The following is a 14,047-nucleotide window of genomic DNA, read 5'->3' as shown; positions in this document are numbered from 1 at the left end:
CTCACTTTCTAAGTTTTATTAAGGAATGAATGGAAACGATTCCCTCCCTATCCAGCCAAATTAAGGAATGAGTTAAGAAGGGGCCTCTTACAGTAGGAAATTTTTATCATCCCTCAACTTGATTATACAGGGAAGGAAACAAAAAACAAAAAAATTACATATTCCTGTATAGTTAATTAAAGTTAACATCATTTCCTAATAAAACGTAAAAAATGAGAAACAAATTAGGCCTGAAATTCAATGTTGATGCAGCTCTGTGGCGCTAAAATTTCAGCAATTGAACTAATATATTTTGGTTAAGGTTTTTACAAAAAAATTACCGCTGTTTTCAAGAAGTTTATCCCAAACTACCCGAGAAGCATCTCAAGGACGGATAAATTATCGGACATAAGTTTACTGAATGAAAAAGCAAATTTATCGCAAAATCAAGACAACTTTGTCATTTTAAAAGTATTCAAATACAAAGCACACATCTTTTCAAATACAAATCAAAAATTATTCGCAAGGATCGTTTTCGCAGAATATGACGTTGGCTATTTTACAAAAAAAGATAATAACAACAAAAACAAATAATACCTATGAAAAAATTTTTTTAGTGGCTTCATCTACATTCCACGAGTATGATGACAGGGTAACCCTTGCAACATGCTCTTCTACCTTCATATTAACGAGTTGTTTCACCATTTTATCATAATCGGGGACATTATATGGACCTGGAACAGAATAAAAGATTGTTCTTCAAATTATAATATACCAATAATTATTAGTAAACTGATTAAGCAAAGCAAAACACTCATGACTACTCACGACGTTTAGCCTTGCTTCTCGGATTCTGTGTTGTTGTACTAATTTCACTAGATAATTTTCTAAACAAATAGGACAACGCCATAAACTATCTAACAATTTTTACTTCTCTATTTACTTAAGACTAAAGCTTTTTCTTTCGTTGATATAAGGGTTACATTTTTTTGCAGTAGTGACTTTAATTTTTTCAATGACGTCATCAACCAGGTCTCAGACGCGAGTCTATCTTCTTGGCAGCACTGTGACTGTATTAAATAGAAGTAAATTACCATCCATACATATGGCACTTGGTCTATTTCTACATAACCACCTGGAAAAGGGTGAAACAATTAGACAATCTTTGACTTCAACTATCAAAGAAATAGCTACATTTAGGTATAAAGCCAGGATTCCAACTAGAGATGTGCAGAATTGTCAAACTAAACTAGAGAAGCTATTTGAAGGATGGTGCTTATTGAAAAAGAATAAAGGTAGGCAGTCAGTTAAACAACAATCAAGAGAAGCAGAGTTTCTATGTAAGCTGGACAACCTTTTTGACATCGCTCACGCGAACGCCATGAACATAATGAAAATAAAAGAAGATAAACAGTTTTTACAGGCTCAAAGAGAAAAAGGTAGAAAACGGTTGGTAGGGATGAAAAATTAGCCAGAAAGGAGAAACAAGTTGTAAAAAGGCTAGAAAAGACATTAGCGAGACAACAAACCACCGAAGAAAGAGAAAAGGGGCAAAATGACAGCAAAATGATGGATATAATATTGTCATCTAGCAGTGATGAAGAAGATACAGACAATAGTGATGATGATACTGTGAGCTGCAAGACAGGACCAACACAAGAAAATAGACAGAGAGGTAGAAAAGTAGTTATAACTCCACAACTTACAGCAATGTTAGACAGAACCAAAATATCTGACCGTAAAGCAATGTTCGTTATTAGTGAAACTGCCAAAAGTTTAGGACATAACATCACTGATCTAGCTCTTAATCGTAACTAAATTCGTCGATTAAGAATGAAAAACCGGTCCGTAGAGTCAGTCGTCTTGAAAGCCGGGTTTCAAGGTAACGTACCACTAGTAGTTTACTGGGATGGCAAGCTCAATGCTGGCTTAACAAGCAAAGAGCAAATTGATCGACTACCCGTCATAGTTTCAGGAAAAGGGGTCTCCCAGTTATTGACAGTTGCAAAACTGACCAGTGATACAGGTGAAGCCCAAGCATCAGCTGTATACCCTGCAATAGGAGACTGGTGCATCACAGAAAACATCCGTGCAATTTGCTTCGACACAACCAGATCCAACACTGGTCGACCGGCTGGAGCGTGTGTTCTATTGAAGCAGAAGATTGGTAAGGAGCTTTAGTCCCTTGCATGCAGGCATCACGTCATGGAGCTGCTCATCGGTGCTGTATTTCAATTTTGTCTTGGATCAACATTTGCTCCTCAAGTTCCAATATTCACTCGTTATCAACAGTACTGGATGTTTGTTGATCAATCCAGGTTTGAAAGAGGAATGTCAAGCGATGCCGTATCTACGTCAGTTCAAGATATCGAGGACAGTACCACTGAGTTTGCTAAGGGTTATCTTACAGAAAGTCAACCAAGGGATGATTATAGAGAATTTTTGGAGCTAGTTATAATCTTTCTAGACTCGATTCCTGAGAGGGGAATTCGATTCATAGCATCTGGGGCTACACACCATGCACGATGGCTGTCAAAGGTCATCTATGGTCTAAAAATTTGGATGTTCAGAGGGCAGTTTCATTTGAGTAAGAAAGAAGAAAAGGGGTTGCAAGATGTGTGTATCTTCGCAGCATGTGTTTATCTAAGACTGTGGATGAGAGCTCCAAAACCAGCTAGTGCTCGATATCATGATTATCACTTAATATCTTAATATCTTAATAATATTCTTAATATCACTGTTGAATTATTTGGCAATCAATTCAGAAATATTCAGAGTGACGTCCATGAAGATGGCAAACCATTTGTGATATTTATCTCGATGGTTTAATCGATGGCAAAGAAACAACCTGACCTTTGCTGACAGACCTAAATGGACCAAAAGCTGCAGCAATATGTAACGTTGCACAGGCAATGTAAATGTAATTTCGACGTTTTAAGTTTGACATCTTACATAGGCTAATTTCAACTCGTTTCAAGTTTTAAATTCGCTCTATACTTTTCACTCATCTATTTCAGTGAAATCCGTCTAATGGGGACACCAAAACATACAAGAAATGAAAGGTTACAAAAAAAAAAAAAATCTACTGTATGAGCCACAAGCCCATGGCCACCTGTGTTATTGGTACCGCTCCTACCAGTAGTTTGGGCTGTGGCAGTGCTACAACTTCTATCAGTACTGCTTTTGACAGTATACGATCTACAGGGAATGAGTGCCAGAATATTTGGCCCACAGGGTCCCAGACCCGCTGTTGCTTTCATTGTATCGCTGAAGGAGGATACTGAGACTCCTCTGTTACCATCTAGGTAAAACAACCTATATAAATTGAGCCTTTAGCGGTTATTCCTAGAATTGATCAACTCTCATCAACTACACATCCCCAATGATCAAGGCCAGAGTGAAGAATAGAATTCTCCGACTCTAGCAGCTGGCGCTCTTATTCTAAAGCTTAATCCAGTTCCTGGGTTAAGCTTTCCTGAACTGTATCTTTCCTTGCAGAAGATCTCAGTGATATCTATACATGAAGCTCTCCCTGTACTAATCGTCCTTATTAACAATCTGAGACTATAGCTTGGTGAAAATAATAAAATGTAGCATAGATAAGAAAAAAGATAAAAATATTACGATTCACATGTTAACGGCTATACAAGAACTTAGCTGTTTTCCATCAAAGATACAAAAGAACGAGAAACCACCTGCAGGATTCCGACCCAATCCGCGACATCGAAGGGAGACTTTGTGTACCCATCTACGCGCCGAATCAACGGCTTACTCTCTTCGCTGGGACACTGCAGACTTTAACCGCTGTAATATCTCCGTATGTACGGCCGGTGAGTCATAGCTGGTCTGTCTATTCTAAGCACTCAGCTTTTTAGCGAGCCTTATTAACAATAGACGCACGGAAAAAATATTAAAAGAATAGACCCAGCTAAAACGAAGTCAAAAAAAAAAATAATAATAAAAATAAATAAATCAGACAAAATAAGAAACAAAACTCTCATAGAAAACATTAAGGAAAAATCGCAATCCAAGAAGGATTGTGCTCTAATTAACCCTCCGGGACTATTATAGTTCTGTAGAAATTAATTATAATAATATTGAAATAAAATTGTGTTAGCAGTACGTTAATACAGTCAAAATATGTTTTTCTTTATTTATTTTTTATTTATTTTACGATTCCTGAACCTTGTTAAACCAACCAAACTCCTGTTATTTTCATCTGACGTACTTCTATTCGAACAAGAAAGACAGAAAAGAAAAAAAAATAAAGAAAAAACAAAATGCAACTAAAAAGAGACACTAAAACTTCGATGGTAGTCCAGAAATCCTATATAACTTTTGATTGCCTGGAATTAACAGACACTTTGAAAAAAAACCCTGTGTTCTCTCTTTTACTCCACTATCCTCGCATTGTTTTGTGCAGTGGGTAATAAATAAATTATTATTATCATAAGAAACAGGCTTAACCCCTCTCCTACCTACTATAGTTTAGTCTTGCTTGTCTGTAAAATACTTTTTTATATCTTTTGTACTTGTAAAGAAATTTTTTTGTTTTTGTTTTGTCTAGACCAGAGGTGGCTACGTCATTGGTTTGTAAGACCAAAACGGGAACCAAAACTTTTTTAGGGCTTCAAGTCACATAGATGTATTACACACAGGAGTAACGTATGAACAATGGATCTTATGTTCCACGACTTCCACAGCATTTTCGTCAATCAATATCATGTCAGAAGTACTTTAGAACAATGCTTTATTAATTTCTTTATAAAGCTGATATAATAGGAAAAAATTAGTTAATAAAAGAAAAAAAAATTATTATATTCATAGTCAATCGAGTAAGTAGCACAAAAACGAACAATTTCCCCAATATTTCTACCAATCATTAAGTGACTTCTCTTTCCAGAATTAAATTTAAAATTCAAATGAAGACCATTAGAACTAAAAAAGAAGCCGATTAGTAATCGGCTTCCTTTTGACTGCCTGTCACAGCTCCCAAAATGCAAGTTTTACTGTTTAGATCAAATGTGAATAATAGACTCTTCTATTCATGAAACGCTGTGTATAAGGGAACTTTTTATAACATCACTCTCATAACAGAGCATTCGTCCCTGAAGCATTATGGAATAAAGTTGAACTTTATGCTAAAGAGTGGAGGGTTGAACGGACGGCAGCTCTCCTAATAAGCAGGTCATTTTACCGATGTTTTAGATCACTTTTCACTTTCATTTCAAAAAATTATTTTATTCCATTCCAGTTCTTTTTAACATCGTATTGAGAATAGGGAATTTACCACCAGAATCATATTTTAGCTTAGATCAGTCAGATCAGCCCTGTTTAGCTTACTTGGCGATTCTAGCGTAAATGGTCATTTACTGAAACGTTCCAAATTTTCTCTAGCAATTTGAGTTAGATAATGTTTCATCAGCGTCAGTTCCGCACTGAAAAAAAAACTTGATAATGGCGGGTATAAGTACTGTCAAAATCCTATAAAAAAAAAAAAAAAAAAAAAAAACCGAGGACTCTTGCAAAAAAAAACACACTTTGAACTTTTTTTTTACTTATAAACCTCCGTTAGAAAAAAAAATGTCTACTTACTACCAGCAAATATATTATTCCAGTGTGCGGCCGTTTTGAAGTACGTTTTATAAGATTGTCTATACTGTCCAGCGACAATGGCATCTAGCGGATCATCCGGTTCGGGTGAAGCCAGTAGTGCTTAGATGCTCATAAGCACTGACCGGACTGTCATCGATGCAGCCTTGAAAAAAAGGCATAAAGGCATTAAATATGATCAAGGGAGAAAAGACAACAGAAAAAAAAGAAGACCCATTGACCAAGGATATATTTTTCTCACAATTTGATCATCTCATCACGTCGCAATTGTCCATCTATCCAATTTTGGTTTAAAGCAATAGATACATTATGCAAAGAATAGGCGATATAGTAAAACTAAAATCATATGGTATGATAATATAGTAAATATCTAATTTACTAAACGAACTACAATTGTATTATAAGTCTAAGTTTTCTTGAGAACGGTGCAATATTTTTTTTTTCTTTCTGAAAATTGACATACTACCATTTTCTGGTAAAGCGATCTAGATAGATCACGACTTTTGGAAAATTCCTTTTCCCCTCCCCGTCTCCTTGATATGACTGAAACTTGAGTTGACTGAAATTAGAGATTCCTGGAGGTTCAAGGCCTTGAGCATAATAAGGAGGAGTCAATCAATTCGAATAGTCTGTTTTTTAATCAGTTATTTGATCTAATTTTTGATCGATAAACTTATTTATTGGTGAGATTTTTAGTAAATTAGTTTTCTTTATTTTATATTATATTTCATAGACAACGTCTGTTTGATAAACAGCCAAAATCATTCGCTTAAGTTGTATTCAAAAAATTCCTTGTTATCTTCTTTTATTAGTATGTGCTAAATATTAAAAAACAAACAAAATAAGAGTTGATTTGATTATCAGAACTTTCCATGTGGAGGAAAGGGGGAGGGGGAATTGGTCAGAAACTGCGAAGAAACACTGGGATAAGTAAAAGATTAATTTCACTTATCAGAGGATATAATTTCCAGCAGTAGTTTAATCGAAGAAGTATTTTTTTTGTTCTCGCTCTGCTGAACAAAGAGGCTTGTAATATTAATGCTAAGATCGTTGACTGTCTCCCAGGAGAATATAAATCGTATGAAAGGCATGATTCTGCGAAGTATAAACAGGAAGGAGGTGTCAAATTCACGTCACGGTTTCTTCATGAGATTGAAATCGCTCATTTGCCACTAAAAGAATTAAAGAAACTAGAAAAAAAATTTATGAATAATTTTGATATTTCGGGGGATATGTGCAATGGAACATGCCTCATTGCTACCGTATTATGTAAACACGTATTTAAAGCAAAAACTATTATTGCGTTTTTAATTAACTGAGCGAAACTCAGTTAATTAATACTATATATAATATAAAATAACATTAATTTCTGAATACGTTGGCAATTTTTGATTTTCGACAATATAAACAAATATAAAGTCAAATTTTATAAAATATATTTTGTTTTTGGATAAGCCCATGTGACGTTCTTACCCTTAGAAGGCCGAGGAGGTAGCAGCCCTATTCTTGTTAGTGGTAATTTCTGTTTGTTTTGGGCAGCGTTTATTCATTGAAACTAATTTCTATTCTTTTTAGGTTCGAATTATTTATTACTGCTCGTCTTGGGTTTTAATACGCATATTTGAAAAGCTGCTTTTTTAGAAAACGTCTTTAAAAAATGATTTCATTTCAGTTTTCAGAGTTATATATTTTTAACTGGTTAATACTAAGAGTATTTGCAACCGCTTTAAAGTTTTTCTGTTTGAGGAAAAAAAAATACTGGATTGCAACATAAATTTTAGACAATGTTTGAGCATTCAGTAAATTTTTTTGTAACCAATGGCTTTCTGCTTTTACTTTTTGACATTAGTTTTAAAACAGAATAATTTATGGATTTGGAGGGGAGAAATTTTGACTGTAAGACTTGAAAATCCACGCAGAATTTGTCTTCTTTGAGGATGAAACCATCCTTATCCCCATCTTGTAAGCAGACTATAATATAAATGCATCTTAATCCATTGTTAGATTTAAAAGATTTTGATGTCTTAAAAAAAAGAAGAAGAATAAGACGTCATGAGTCAATACAACCAGATTTGTTACCTTAATTTTTTGCCTTACTTTTGGTTCTGAAATTTTAATTGAAGTGTCTACACGGCTAGAAGTTTTAAAGCAGACCAGCGTAATTTATAGTTCTATATCTTCTTTTTAAATTGATAGTTCTCGGTGAGGTCTGATTTGTCCGGTCTACTTACTGCAAAAGTTTCAAGCCGATTGTAGAAAACAATGGCGTTGTCCAATCTGGGGTGTGACTTAGTCGATCCACTCCACTTTTTAAAACCATTTTTTCATAATGTTTTTTTTTGTCCCAGAGCACATACCCAGTAGTTACTGGCCTATCAAAGATAGAATATTGGTCGCAATGAATAAAAGCAACAATCTTTTCCCATAACTTTTGTTCACATTGATATCCCTTTGTATCTGTCTATATATCTGTATATATCTATATATCTGTATATATCTATATATCTGTATATATCTGTATATCTGTCTATATATCTTCAAAATACTTTTGTTTTAATATAGTTCTACTTGACAATGTATACATCCACTGAAATTTGCAAAGCTCTTGGGGACAAAAAAAATTGCGCTTATTTTTGGGCATTCCAGATCGACACAGCCAAAATAAGTTTCAAATGTGTTGTCAAAGTTATGAATGTCATTTTCAAGCTGATTGGCGAGGAAATTAAAGGTTCCGTTTTTGTGCGGCTCAAATAATTTGGTATGTAGAATGGTCTACACATCAAAAGTCAAGTAACAGGGCTGAGCCCTAGTCTTAGCCGAAAAAAAATGTTCTGAATTCATTTTCGGGCAAAACAGTTTTTGTTTCATGTTTTTCTGAGGCTTTTCCAGTCAACACAATTAGTTGACTGGCATAAGTTTCAAGAAAAGTAGTCTGTTTTTTTTTCGATAGACCATACAAATCCATACCCCACTAAGAAATGATCATTAAAAACTTAAAAGACAAAACACAATGTGATACGACTGTTGGAGAGATCTTCATTAAAGAGCCGCTTTCAAAAACTTACGAGTTTCTTGCAATACATTCTATTACTCTTAGTGATAGTATACATTTTTCATCCTCTAATTAAAAGCATGGTGAAGTATGCTCCATTGGTAGAGCCAGTTTAGCTGTAACCCTTTGTTCATAACCTTAAGAGATTGCACAAATTTGCCCAATACTAAAATACTAAACTATATCTAGGGTATAGATATAACACCCCCCTCTCCCACCTCCTGGAGTTATGGTAGTTTCAGACATGAGTTTAGGTATGAGTAGGCTATAGCAGCTCCCTAGACCCAAATCCCATCATATTCAGAAAGTAATTAGGTTAAACCTTTGCTTAAGATATTTTACTCTCTTAGAGTAAAATACCCTATAATTTGTGTAAATATAGTTACAGACTTACCATTGAGTTTTTAGAATATCTAAACAAATGGCCCCAGTAACGGACGATATATTTGGATGCCAGATTTTTGTCAAAAACTTCACCTGAAAGGACACAAGGAATTTTAAAGTGAGAAACACGTTGTCGGACTTATTAAAAAAGTAAAATGAGACTGGACTATAAACTGTGCTATTAGAGAAAGTATAATCAATTTAATCTCTTCTTTATAGTCGACCTTCTTTATTTTTTTTTTTTTTCAAGACTATCGTTTTTTATAAGTTAAAGCAAAAAAGAAGCAAAAAATGCTATAAATATAGATATTTTTTCACTCCTATAACACATCTGTTTTCGCTTGGCTTTGCTGCTGCATAACCATGCTCCGTTTCTTCGTTGTTTTTTTTTTATGTGGAAATATTTCAGTACTATAGCGTACATTCTCTCTTTATTTAGCCTTTCTCTTTATATTTTCAAAGAAAACTTCAACTAAACTTTTAATGAAGTTGAGTACAAGAAAAAGCAATTTCAGCGCTTCCTCTAATATTTTGATTCTCTAACAGTTGTTCACGAGCTATAGGCTGCATAACACTAACACCATACGAGACCCTTGCAAGCGGTACGTGAAAGCTTTTGGGGCATTGTTTCTATACTCTTGGAAGAAACTACTATAAGGGTGAATTTATATTATGAATTTCTGTCTTGCTTTATCTGAAGGTAACAATATAACTATGAATTTTAAGGGCAAATTGTAGGGCTTATTCCCAAAAAACAAACAGAATAAGTATTCAAAATATCATTTATTAGTTTTTTATAATGAACAAGCGCTAAGAGCTCAAATCGCACTTGTGACGAGGTCGAAAGAGCCAAGAGATCATATGGTATGAGCTCTAGCAAAGTTCTAAGAATCAATAGATTGCTTTAAAAGGAAAATCAGAGGCCTAACGCCGGTCAGAATTTAAAATAAGAGCTCTGAGTCACGAAGTCCTTCTAAATATTAAAATTCATTAAGACCTGATCACCCACTCGTTAGTTAGAAATACCTCAATTTTTTTAATTTTTCCTCTCCCTTTAGCCCCCCAGATGGTCAAATCCGGGAAAACGATTTTATCAAGTCAATTTGTGTAGCTCCCTGACACTCCTACCAATTTTCATCGTCCTAGCACGTCCAGAAGCTCCAAACTCGCCAAAGTACTGAACCCCAACACTTAACTCCACCAAAGAGAGTGGATCCAGTCTGGCTACGTCAATCACGTATCTACAACATTCATAAGCGTTTTCCAAGATTTCTAATTTCCCCCTCCAAGATCCCCCAATGTCAAAAGATCTGGTCGGGATTTTTAATAAAAGCTCTGAGACATGAGTTTCTTCTAAATTTCAAATTTCACTAAGATCCGGTCACCCGTTCTTAAGTTAAAAATACTTCAATTTTTCTGATTTTTCCAAATTAACAACCCCTAGCTCCCTCAAAGAGAACAGATCCGTACCAATTATGTCAATCTCGTATCTATAACTTGTGCTTATTCTTCCCATCAAGTTTCACCCCGATCTCTTAACTCTAAGGGTACTTCGATTTTCACGTTTTCCAAGAATTTCGGTTTCCCCCTCCAACTCCCTTCAATGTCACCGGATCTGGTCGAGATTTAAAATGAGAGTTCTAAAGCACAAGATCCTACTAGATAACAAATTTCATTAAGATCTGATCACCCGTTCGTAAGTTACAAATACCTCATTTTTTCTAATTTTTTAGAATTAAACCTCCCGCCCCCAACTCCCCCAAAGAGAGCAGATCCGTTCTGGTTATTTCAATCCCATATCTAGGACTTGTGCTTATTTTACCCAACAAATTTCATCCCGATCCCTCCATTCTAAGCGTTTCCCAAGATTTTAGGATCCACCCACTCCCCCAAATTCTCCTTCACCGGATCCAGTCGGGATTTAAAAAAAGAGCTCTGAGATACGATATCTTTCTAAAGATAAAATTTCATTAAGATCCGATAACTCCTTCGTAATTTAAAAATACCTCATTTTTTTATTTTTCAGAATTAACCCTCCTCCCCCGAAGATTATTTTTACTACCAAGTTTCATCCCGATCCCTCCACTCTAAGTGTTTTCCAAGATTTTAGGTCCCTCCAATTCCCCCCAATGTCACCAGATCCGGTCGGGATTTAAAAGAAGAGCTCTGAGATACGATATCCTTCCAAAAATCAAATTTCATAAGATCCGATCACTCCTTCGTAAGTTGAAAATACCTCATTTTTTCTAATTTTTCAGAATTAGCCCTCCCCCCCCCCAACTCCTTCAAAGAAAGCGGATCCAATCAGGTTATGTTTTTTTTTTGTGGTGATTGAACTTTAATTATCAAAGCAGTATCTATAGAGTTACTTCTGGTTCAAATGAAGACCAGCCCCTCTATCTCAAATGGTTGAATTTATCCTTAGACTTGCAAACCCATTGAATCAACGCATCTTTTAGTGCTCTTTCCAAATATACTAATTGCTCTAATCACAAATTCCATACTGACCCCCTAAAAGGGTTCCACAAGATGACATATTTTTGTCACTACACAAAAAGTGACCATTGCTAGAGATAGGTACAACATTGGTTAAAATATCATCTTAGCATCAAATGGGTCTTTAGCCTATTTTTATAGGTAAAATAACTTAGGCTACAACCTAAGTAAAAAGAACGAAATAAAGTTGAACTTAAAAGGCTCATTTAAAGACTCAAAAAGGAACTTGCAAAGGAAATCAACTTTTTAATAAATTACTTAATTTAGATGTATGACTTGTTTCTTTAATTTTACTAGTATGCTATCTATTAGTTTCAATTCTTATGTGCACAGAGCTTATGTAATGCTGCCAACAGCAGTAACTTGACTTTACAGCCAGACTATAAAGATCACACACAAACCAATGGACCTGTAAAAAAAAATCCATTCTAGTCATAAGAACAAAAATCTTAAAAGAATCAAACTTCTCTGCCAGTGACAGGAAGGGTAGTTTCCTGAAAGACATGCATGACAGCATATAGATAAATGATGTTTGTTTTTATTTTTTAATTGACTTATGAGAGCATAGTACTGTCACACAAGGATTACAGATTAGCAACAGAACAAGTGTAACTAAAGATCCTACTGCAGTGAGGTGCTGAAGTGTTGAGTTGGACACCAAAAAACCTGTAAGAGGTGAGGGCATAGTAATCACAATAGACATATGTCTTGGTTTGATGAAAATATAACAGGGAGAGGTCTCTCACTTTCAGGAATTTGGAGGAATTAAGAGCCAGTAAAAAAATGAAATCATAATAGTTTGTGTGGAACAGTTACTTCAATCCTGAAAAGAGGAAAGATTCCGACTGAGTGTGCATCTTACAGGCCTATAACGGTTTCCTGCAATATAAGCAAAATGTTTGAGTATCTTCTCCTGCCATCAGTTAATTCTTCGGCATATTTTGGTGAAAATCAGATAGGGGTTTTAAGCTGGGGTAGGTTGCCAGCAGGCTCATCGAGTTTTGGCTAATGTTCTTACTGAGGCTACTAAAAAGGGATTCGAGTTACATTTATGTGCTTTGGATCTCTCCAAAGCCTTTGACACTGTTACGCATTCCCAGGCTATCCTTTCCCTTTTTAGTCACGGTATCAACATATCGGTAATTTCTCTTCTTAGATATTGGTATTCAAATTCCTTTTTGCGGATTAAAACGGATATGAGGGTTTCAGATAGTAAAATTCCAATACGACGTGGGGTCCGGCAAGGTGCTGTCCTCTCCCCCTCTATTTTCAAACTTTGTATATCATCTGTCCTTTCTTCTATCCTACCTATTTGCATCCTCAATTCTGTAAATATTTCTTATCTTGCCTATGCGGATGATATTCTTTTGATCACTAGGACTAAAAAAGGGCTCTCTTTGTCTGTTTCAACAGTAGCATCTAAACTTCATGCGATTGGACTTTCTCTTTAACTTTCAAAGTGTGAATATCTTTCTTTTAATAGAAATATCACTACTCCTCTAATCTGTGGATCTTTTTCTATCCCGTCGGTTTCTTCATTTCGGTGGCTGGGAATTAACATTAGTAAAACTCTAAAATCCTTATGGACTCTCACTGTTGCTGATTGCAAGAAGAAAATCCAATTAAGTTACTCTAAAATTGTTGCTAACCGAGGTAGATACAATAGAAAGTCTCTTGCTAAATTATACTCGGTTTTTACAGATCATTCGGTTTTGTTTCTTTCTGGTATTTACCCTATTTTTCATAAAAAAGATATCAGTTCGAATCGTTCTTATTATTTCCGTTTTTCCCGTTTTCTATTGTATCTGCCTCCATGGTATAGGAATAGGAGCCTCATATCTATTTATAGTTTCCCGGATATTGGGTCGAAGCTCACAGAGCTTGCTGGCAAAATACTACTTATAAGTATCTGCCCGCCCACGGAGGCCTTACTTGTTTGCTTTAGTTTCTTGTTTTTTCTGTTTTGTGTAGTGTTTGTTTTGTTTCTTTTATTGGTACTCCGTTTTGATTTTTTGTAGCGGGTCAAAAATAAATTATTATTATTATTTAATCCATCTCCAGGAAGGTGGCAAGACTCTGGAAGGGACAAAGAAAGCCTTATCCCTCTCACACCAAGATATAAAAGCCAACTAAAACAATTAAAAATGGCTGTAGTAGAGTCTATTCTAGTCTGTCAGAGCTTGACTTAATTGTCCCGTTTTCAGTACAAGCATTGAGAGAGCAGACATAATCCTCCTCCAGGGCACCTATGGGTGCATCTTCAGGTGTTATTCTTGCCTTGGTTAGGAGCTGATGTAGACTACTGGACAGTCTTGTTTATAGACAACCACATGGTTGTTTCCACCCAGCACCCATGTGGTTGAAACTGTAGATGATGCAACATAGGGCTTCATCTGGCATTCCAAGGAGATGGCTGTACCATCTCAGGGTACATTGCACAACTTGCAGAGTGAATGAAATTCGGATTGGATGAAACAAGAGGTGTTGCTGATAAAATCATAACAATATTTTCCCTATATTTCA

At 35.4% G+C, this 14,047-nt stretch overlaps 1 protein-coding gene across 1 annotated transcript in view; it reads right to left on the bottom strand.

Moving 5' to 3' along the window:
- The window catches only part of LOC136028168 (density-regulated protein homolog), a 44,114-nt gene that overhangs the window by 2,080 nt on the left and 27,987 nt on the right, over positions 1-14,047 (bottom strand). The window contains exons 7-9 of the transcript XR_010617755.1: positions 9,039-9,121; positions 5,575-5,737; positions 577-713 (exon numbers count right to left, since the gene is read on the bottom strand). The gene's annotated coding sequence lies outside the window, so the exon portion shown is untranslated. The remainder of the gene's footprint in view (positions 1-576; positions 714-5,574; positions 5,738-9,038; positions 9,122-14,047) is intronic.

Source organism: Artemia franciscana, chromosome 6, assembly GCF_032884065.1.
Source record: "Artemia franciscana chromosome 6, ASM3288406v1, whole genome shotgun sequence".
NCBI lineage: Eukaryota > Metazoa > Arthropoda > Branchiopoda > Anostraca > Artemiidae > Artemia > Artemia franciscana.
This window is presented reverse-complemented; position numbering and strand designations above follow the sequence as displayed.